Raw genomic sequence first — 9,998 nt, 5'->3', positions numbered from 1 at the left:
AGAGCTATACAGTTCTTGAGACCTTTTAACTAGGTCATTTAAAAAAGAAGTGATTATCTTATATTAGTTTGTATTTACCAGTTTTTTACATTGAAAATTTAAAGGCATGAAACACATGCATTGCCATTGACCCCAGTTGTCATATTGTCTAATTAGGATGTTTAGGTGTGTAACAAATTATTGTTTATATATATTGCATTTGATCATTCAGAGGTAGAGTGACAGACTATAACTAGATGATTAGAAATGGATATGGAATGTAGGCTGCAATTATATCATTTTTAAACATGGTTGCTATTATGTGTATTTTAAATAAAATGTTTGTGATAGTATACATTAAAATCCTATATTTGTTTATTTATTCAATCATCCAACTTACATTGTTGAATGTTTGTTCGTTTTTTTTTTTTGGTATGCTCCTATATTAAGACAATGAAGACATATGGATCCCAAGTGGAAGAGAGACAGAAAGTCTCTCCCACATGTCCATTATATTGGAGGAGGCCACAACACCGAGGAACTATCCTTTCAATTGATTGATTACTTGTAGTCATGCATCATAGAGTTAAATATGCCCATATTAGGTTTCATCACCGTGGGAATAAGTACGTCTCAACTTCTAAACATCCAGAAATCCTGACATAGTTAAGTTGACACAGAACCCTAAGCATTACACTTTCTATAGCAAGCTGTGACTATATTTTCATGAAGGAATTTGAGATCAAGTAGAAAAAAATAATGTATTAAGTTAAGTGGGGAAAGAGAGGTTTTCCCACTAAGTGCTTATAAAAAAATAATATCAAGCAAAAAGTTCAGTAATTTAGCATAGAGGGAGAACAGGACATATGAGAATGGTGCAGTGTACTATTTCATATGGCTCTTCAACCCATAGTATTTGTAACTCCCATCAAGTAAAATTTTTGCCTTGATTGTTCTGTGTTAGAGAAGGTGGGGGAAAGATGCTAATGGATTATACTATTCACTTGTGAGTGGCTATTAACAGGGTTAAACATAATTGTAAAAACTTGGAATACTAATATGTATAAAATGAGCCATCTCAGAAGTAGAAACAGGTGATCTCACTATAATCAAAGAAAAACCAAGAGTTTAGCATGTCATTGGAATTCCTAGATCCCTGATCATTGACCCTTCTTGACTTAGGGATATAAAGCTATGACTTTAGAGGAGTGGCAAAGGAGCAGAGGCAGCAGAAACAAGAGCCAGAGCATAAGATAGAGTAGTGGACTTCCCATCCAATGGAGCAAGTTGAATGGCTTTGGGCAGGAAGCTTGGTTATAGAGTAGAGTGCCTGCAAGCACTTCACTGGGAGATCTAGGTGAGTGCCTAGATCACATGAAGCTAGAGCTGAGTGCCTTTAGCCTGAGGTTGATGGAATGATGCACCCTGTGAGCATTTATCAGCAGTCCTAAAGAATTTTTGTAATATTGACCAGTCAGAAAGAGGACTGCCTGTGGGCAGAGCTGAGAAGTGGCTGGGCAGACTGTGCCCTGAGTTAGGGAAGCTGGCAGGTTACATTTTTTACACTGAATTGTAACCTGCCAATTTCCCTAATAAATTCTGTGACTGTGAGTCTAGTATCTGAGTTCTGCATGGCCACTGCATTGTATTACGAAATCCAAGTGAGTAGAGTGTGCTGTGGGAGGGATGGATGGAGCCACATTTTTTACAAACAGGAAATAAACTTGCTACATTTCCAAAAAATATGTCCAGAAAGAGATATTATTCAGCATTTTTCTTGTAAGATAACCAAAGTTCTGAATGATGCTTAAACCCAAATATGATTTCCAGGTAATGTAGTGTCATGAGGGCAAGGCTATAGGTAGAAATTCCAGGTAGAAATTACCTAATAATTCAGAAAGAGCCTGATAAAGATTTACCAGCTTTCGCTGGCTGATTGAATGTGAGAATTGAAGAATTAAAAAGTGCCTAGACAATGCTTTGATGAGGAAAAAAAGAAAAAAGATATGTACAGCTTCTACTTATGAACAGGGATCCTAAGTATACAATTTTATAAAAATTTTGTCACTGAGAAAAAGTTTATACAGTTTATTTCATTGTTGTTGTTGTTATTAAGTGCCATCGAGTCAGTTCTGACTCACTGATCCTGTATAGAGTTTCCGAGGAGCAGCTGGTAGGTGTGAAACACTGACCTTGTGGTTAGCAGCCCAGAGCTTATCCTACAGCACTCTACCAGAATTCCTTATTCCATTATTAACCTTGGAATTCTGAATAATTTTGTCTCTAAGGTACAATATTCTTAAATATAAGGATAGGGAAGTTCCCATGACATGTGTGAATGAAAAAAAATATATAATTAAATCCATTTATGAACAGGATTTATAAAAAAAGCTTTTACTTTTCCAATGGAGAGAAAGTTCATAACAAATTATGTGAATGAGAAAATAAATAAACTTTGTTTCCCTTCAAATATATGAAAAATAGGAAAATAAACACAGTACAATAGGGGTCTTAAATCTTCAATTTTACAATAATTGTGTGAATGAGGAAAAGTATATATCATTTCTTCCATTAATAAACTGGAAATGTGAAGAGTTTTGCTTATTTTTTTAAATGTACTTTTTGTTTGCAATGATGGGGAAGTTCTAAAAATAAATGAATAAATAAAAAATGTTTAGAGGAATTTCCAGTTATCAGGCTTAGGTGACTAGAATTGGTCAACTTACTATTCTTGATTCTGGTGTGGTGTTGTAGGATAAACAAGGTTGGCTGTTCAAATGCATGAACTTCTCCTCAGAAACACTATTAAGGATCACTATGGGTCAGAAATGACCTGATGGAAATTAATAACAATTACTTTTCTGAGTCCCAGACACTTAGGACCCAAGAGTTTTTTCATTCAGAAAATAAAAAAAAGTTAATAAAAATTATTTTATAACTGCTTTGGTATAAAATGATGAGTTATATTACAACATTTTCTTTGACCTAAAAGTTCCTTGTTTTTTCTTCTGATTTTGAAAGAATTGTGGGTCTCAGGCACTCTGCCTACTGGGATGCTTCTCATAAAAAAATACAAATGATAAAATAACCTTGAGAGATTAAATGATAACTAATTTGAAATATTATTGACATGAAGTCGCTCTTGGACATTGAAGTGAACCTGTTCAGTACAAAGGAAGTTCATGAACAATGTCTAAACTGAAATAATTATTATATTGGGAATAGTTGGAACTGTAGGTTCATAAGAGTTAGCTTATCTATAATTTTTAGTTTGCGAAATATATGGCTCAGGCTGAACGTGAGGAATCATAAATCTTCAAAGAACTTTAATATCAGACAAGATAAAAAATGTACAACTAGAGATTAAGCACGATGGTTTTCATGCATTTAGCTTGGAAGAAGTAAAAGAATCTGGAGAAAATTGTTAAATAAAATAAAAAGATGGAGAGATTTTTGGGAAGAGTGAATTTTCCGTAGTGTTAAATGCTGCATATGTTTAGTAATGAAAGGAAATAAATAGATAGTTAGGTTAGGCATATCATTGGTTATTTTTGACAGCCTATTTTTAGTATAATGGAAAAAGAAATAATATTGCAATGGTTGAAGAGTACATGAGCCAAGAGGAAGCAAAGTTATATTGTACATTACAAATTTCTATGTAGTTTATCTATGAAGAACTGGCATGACATTTAGAAGAAAACACAAGGTGGGGAATTATCACTGTTTTCCTTATTTGTTATTTGTAGTGTCTTAGAAGCCATTTAGTTTCAGCCGCTTGAAACTACAGGAAGAGAAGTTACAATTTTTAGATCAAGGTCCCCCAGGAAAATGGAAAAGTGCTAATGAAGAATATTGTTATTCAATTTAATCCATTGGTCACAAACATCAACATTACTGGGAGTTTGTCAGAATATCAGGTTCAGTTCTAGACTTACATCATTAGAATCTACATTTTTTTTTCCCCTTTCAAATTTTTATTGTGAATTGGGTGAAGATTTACAGAGCAGATTGGTTTCCATTCAACAATTTATGCACATTTTGTTTCTGTCATTGATTGTAATTCCACAAAATAAAATCACTTACCTGATTTCCTCCATGTGTTTCCTCTTTCCATTTTTTTCTTCTTTTCCAATGCTTCTGAACTTTGCCCTTGGGTGAATGCAGCCCTTTTGATTTCAAATGGTTCATAATTCTAAAGTGTATATAACACTCTAGTGTTATAATTCCCCTATCTGTCTATTGTTTGGCTGAAAATTTAATGATAGGGTGAGTTTCCTCTAGTCTCTATTTGACCAGTAAACCTGTTTTTTTTTTTTTTTTAAATGATTCTCAGTTTTGTTTCACGTTTTGTTTCCCCATTCTTTCCAGGATCTTTTAATGTGATCTATTTCAGAGCAGTTGGTAATGGTAGTCATGCACTATCTAGTTGTTCTGGTTTCAGAATCCTGGAGACTGTTGTTCAAATGTTCAAAACAAATTCATTCATTGTTTTCAATCATCTTCAATTTTTTTCACTCTTCTTTCTTCTGGACAAGGAGCAACTTATAATTGCACCTCAGATGGCTAACCGCAGGCTTTTAAGACTATGTTGTTGTTGTTGTTAAGTGCTGTCGAGTCGGTTCCGACCCATAGCGACCATGTACAGGGTTTCCGAGGGTGTAAATCTTTACGGGAGTAGAAAGCCTCATCTTTCTCCCGCGGAGCGGCTGTTAGTTTCAAACCGCTGACCTTAAGGTTCGCAGCCCTATTCGGTAGCTTAAAAGTTTAAAAGTTGGATATGTTGTTGTTATTAAGTGCGTCGAGTCGGTTCCGACCCATAGCGACCCTGAACAGGGTTTCTGAGGCTGTAAATCTTTAAGGGAGCAGAAAGCCTCATCTTTCTACCGCGGAGCAGCTGGTAGTTTTGAACTGCTGAACTTGAGGTTCGCAGCTCGATTCGTAACCGCTATGCTACCAGAGCTCCTTAAAGTTGGATATCGAATATTGGTTTTATGAACTGTGCTATGCCAATTGATCTTGTTATTGTTAATTGCTGTTGAGTTATTTCACTCATAGTGACTGTTCAGGGTCTGTGAGGAGCAGCTGGTGGATTTGAACCATTGATCTTGAGGTTCAAGCTGACCTTGTGGTCTAATGCATTATCCCACAGCACCACACCTTGGTGTCCCCAAGACCGTGGTCCTGAGCCCTAGGCCCAGTGACTCAATCACTCAAAGTGTTTGATTATGTTTAAGAAGTTTTCACAACTTTGTCCCATATGATCCACCATATTTGTAGATATATTTGCAGCAAAGGCAAATATACAAGTACAAACATCCTCTGCCAAAGTTTTATATATATATATATATTCAAGGATATACTCTCATTCTTCTTTCCAGAGACATTCAGCCTGTCTGCATCTATTTGTAGATTATCTTTTTCTTACATTCTTCAAAGTGTCTTCTGCCTCCATCATTTTTTAACAAACATTTTAAATAGATAAAGTAATTAATAGACACATTAATGTTTTAAAATTTCTCACCCAGAAGCCATTGGATCAATTAGTTTTAAATAAGCAGAAGAATATTTCCCCCACTGGGGTTAGAGAAAATAGGGTATAGCTAGACAGATCATGAAAAGTTCCTGTTGCTGTTAAGTGCTGTCAAGTCAATTTCAACTTAGGGTTTCCAAGGAGCAGCTGGTGAGTTTGAATCACCAACCTTGCAGTCTAGTGCCTGTTTTACAGAGCCACACGTTAGTTTAAATAAATGAAACAAAGTCTGACTGCTTCAGCTTTCTGTGAAGACTAGAAGTTAAGTTAAAGTTAGGAATTTTGAGAAATATACTTAAAAAATGAAAATAGTTATAAAGAGGGAGAGAAAGCTGACCAGAGATTCAGTGAGTCTGCTGGGATGTGTGTGTATGTGTTTGTTAGTGTAACTACCAAGATACTTTTGTTGTTATTGTTGTTAGATGCTGTCAAGTCAGTTCTGACTCATAGAGACCTCATGTACAACATAAATAAACTTCGCCTGGTCATCCTCACAATCTTTCCTATAGTTCAGCCCATTGTAACAACCAGTATCACAATCCATCTTGTTGTGGGTCTTCCTCATTTTTGCTGACCCTCTACTTTACCAAGCATGATATCCTTCTTCAAGGACTGGTCCTTCCTGACGACATATTCAAAACATGTGAGACAAAGTCTCACCATTCTTGCTTACAAGGAGCCTTCTCTCTGGACATCTTCCAACACAGATTTGTTTGAAGGCACTCTACTACCAGACAAAATGTGTTTCTTTATTTCAAACATGTCTAATCAGCCCATGTTTAGAAATAGAGAATTCAGAAATCCATGGTGATCTAAAATAAGTCAGAAGATGAGTGGTCAAGCTTGTTGTGAGTATTTGTTAGAAAATTAGAGAAACATTTTAATGATGTATTTTTCATTGGAGTGGTTGACTCAGCTATATTAAAATGTCAATGACGCCAAGAAATTAATAAATGCTGAACAAAGGTAGTATTCAAGAAAATGTAGGAAAATGGTGAAAATTAAGAGCATGAAGATCTGTAGATGGACTAGGGTTCAAGATCCAAATATGGTGTGTTGAAATTTAAATTTTGGATGCTGGTAAATATAGGAATTGGCAGCAGGCAAACCTGCTACACAAGACTTTTTTAAAGTGTTCAAGAGCAAAGATGTCAGTTTGAGGATTGAGGGACACTTGACCCAAGCCAAAGTATTTTCAATGGCCTCATATACATATACTTGTCACTTGGACAATGAGTATAGAAGATCTTATAAGAATCAATGCATTTGAGTGAAGGTGTTGGAGAAGATTACTAAAAGTACCATGGACTGCCACAAAAACAAACAAATCTGTGTTAAAAGAAGTACAGCTAGAATGTTCCTTAGAAGCCAGGACGGTGGGAGTTGTTTCTAATACTTTGGACATGTTATCAAAAGGGACCAGTTCCTGGAGAATGACATTATATTTGGTAAAGTGGAGAATCAGCATAAAAGGACATCCCCAACAAGACGGATTAATACTGTGACAATGACAATGGGCTCAAGCGTAACAACAATTGTGAGGATGGCAGAAGATCGGACAATGTTTCATTCTTTTGTGGATAGGGTTGCTGAATTGGAACCACGTCAGTGGTACCTAACAACAACAACAAAATAATTAATTTCTAAAGGTCAAGAGAGTGAGTGGAAAGGAATGCAAATGATTTGAGACTAAGGTGTTCAATGCATATTTGCACTGTAGTTGCAGTGTCCTCCAAATTTCCTAGACTGCTCCCATGGTAGAGGAGATGAGTCCTGATGTGTGCTATAGGAGAAACAGTGGGCTGCAAGGTCAATTTTCTGTACACGCTTGGTAGTTCAAATCTCCCAGCCACTCCTCAGAAACCCTACACAGAATCACTATGAGTAGAAATTGATTTGATGGTACGGTACTTAAACAACAATCTTACAGAAGTAGATAGACTCTTCTTCAACATAAAGTTTCAGGGTGGGTTTAAACCCCAACATTTCATTCAGCAGCCAGGCACACAGTGTTTGCACCACCCAGGAATCCTGAAGAGTGGTAGAGGTGGGTGAATTAACAAGGCAACATTTTCAATAGTGGAAGTAGGGAATATTATTTGAAAATGACTAGAAAAATATTTAAGATCTAGAATGTTAAATATATGGAGAATAAACAAAAGAGCAACCTCTCATACAGAGAGCTACAGAGAGTGGCAGGTTTCATTTAAGTCACGCAGTTTGAAGGGGAATTCTACAAAATCATTAATGTAGGTGTCTTAGTAATGAAATTCTAAAAATGGATGGCTTTAACAAACAGAAATGTATTCTCTCTCAGTTTGGTAGGCTACAAGTGTGAATCGAGGCTTGACTCCTTTTAGTATCAGTAGGTTCAGCATTCCTTGGAGATCTTCATGGATCTTGGCATCAATCTTTTCCTAAATCTAGGAGTTTCAGAGTGCAGAAACCCCAAGCCCAAAGGAGACACTCCACTCCAAGCTCTTCTTACTTGGTAGGTACTTCTTTCTGCTCACTTCTGTCTACTTTTATCTATTGTAGGATAAAAGTTGTTGCTTACTACATCTCTCAGAAACTCCCTTACATTGGATCAGGGTCACGGGGTGATTAAGGGTGGTGGCGCTGTGGGTTAATGTGCCAGACTGCAAAGCTGCTTGAACTGCAAGGTCGGTGAGTCAAACTCACCAGGGGCTCTTCGGAAACCCTATACAGGGTTGCTCTGGGTCGGAATCTACTCGAAGGCACTTAACAACAACATCCCAACCTTAATCTTCTTATTGGTTTGTCACATCTGATCGATCACATCATAAGGTGTCATCACGTAACTGCCAAACCACTGAGAATCATGGCCGAGTCAGACTGACACAATTTTGGAGGGACACAAGCCAATCCATAACATAAGAAATAGTGATTCTGTGAGAAAATGTTTATTCATGCACACGTTATAAGAAAAGCATTAAATCAGTCATAGAGAAACTAACCAGAATGCAAGCAACAATCCTACAATACACAAAGAACTAGTGTGCTTTCTGTATATAATAATATCTAAGCTGTGGCTAAGGTGAAACAGAGGTTCATTTGAATCTCCTATAAAAGGATGATGGTACCAAAACATGGAGAGACATATAGCAATATATCATTAACTCCCAGTATTTATTTAGCCACACTCACCTTAACAACACTTTGGAAGTGTGCTCTTTGGATATTTAAATGAATATATATTTTTTGTTTTGTATGTCTGCATCAAATATTTTTGCCTTGTTCAATTGGGGAAAACAAGATATAAAAGAGAAGCCATGAAGTGGAAGCAGGGTAGCTGTTGTTACAGAGAGGAGAGTGTAGTCAATGAAATGAAACAAAGCAAATGATTAAAGTAAAAAGAAAAAAGAAAACGAAACAAATAATTTATGATGTTTCTAGGTGAGGGGAAGGAAAATTATTCGCAGCCCAAAGGGTAGATACATGTCAGCATTTGTAACAGAGCAGGCATCATACAACAAAAGGAAGGAAAGGTGAAGGCAATGGGATACAGGGGAATGTCATATTCAAATGAATAGAGGTACATATTGTTAACTGTTGGTATATGGAAGGGATTACAGTCATTGTAATGAAGCAAAGTATATGATTTGTTAAATGTAAAAAATGTAAAAAAATATGCTCTGTGAACTTTCACTCAATTCCCAAGAAAAGTTAAAAATAAATTAATAAAAGAGACAACCTAGGCATCTTTGCCCTCATTTTTTTCCCTAGTAATTTCATGAGCAGATTTTTAGGCATATAGTTACACCAAATTGCTTATAAGAATGCAAAGTTCAAAGGGTATCATTTTCTTCCGGAGGTTACAGAGGAGTCCTGGTGGTACAGTGGGCTAAGCATCAGGCTGATAAATGGAAAAGTTGGTTGTTGAATTTACCAATTGCTCCATAGAAGATGAGGCTGTTTGTTTCTGCAAAGATTTACAGCTTTTGAAATCATATAGCTAAATTCTACTATGTTCTCAAGGGTCACTGTGAGTCAGAAGCAACTGGATGAAGAGAGTTTTGAGGCTGTAGAGTCCTGAGGCACATAGTCATTGGGGTTTATTGATTTAAGAAATCAATCCTCTTGAATAACTATTGTACAAATTACCCCTGTTAACTGCTGGAAGAGAGAATACAATGATGGCTATTTTATGGTAATTGCATAAAGTGAGGAACACTTGTGGCATTGAAAGTGTTTAAGCTATGCTGCTAAACAAAAGATTGAACTCACAAGCTGCTCCATGGGAGAAAGATGTGAGAGTCTGCTTCTGTAAAGATTTATGCAGCATTGGAAACTCCACGGAATTCTACTAACGTGACTATGAGTTGGATTTGACTTTAAGGCAATGGGTTTTTTGGTATATAAAGTAGTTTTGAATCCCATAGGGAGAGCCAGATATTTACAGAAATGTACTCAAATGTGACATAAGGGAATTTAGAGTGCTAAATGAGGTAAAACCACAGTAGTCAAT

The sequence above is a fragment of the Chrysochloris asiatica genome, unplaced genomic scaffold, assembly GCF_000296735.1.
Source record: "Chrysochloris asiatica unplaced genomic scaffold, ChrAsi1.0 scaffold00019, whole genome shotgun sequence".
Lineage (NCBI taxonomy): Eukaryota > Metazoa > Chordata > Mammalia > Afrosoricida > Chrysochloridae > Chrysochloris > Chrysochloris asiatica.
The sequence above is the reverse complement of the archived record's forward strand: the minus strand, read 5'-3'. Positions refer to the sequence as shown.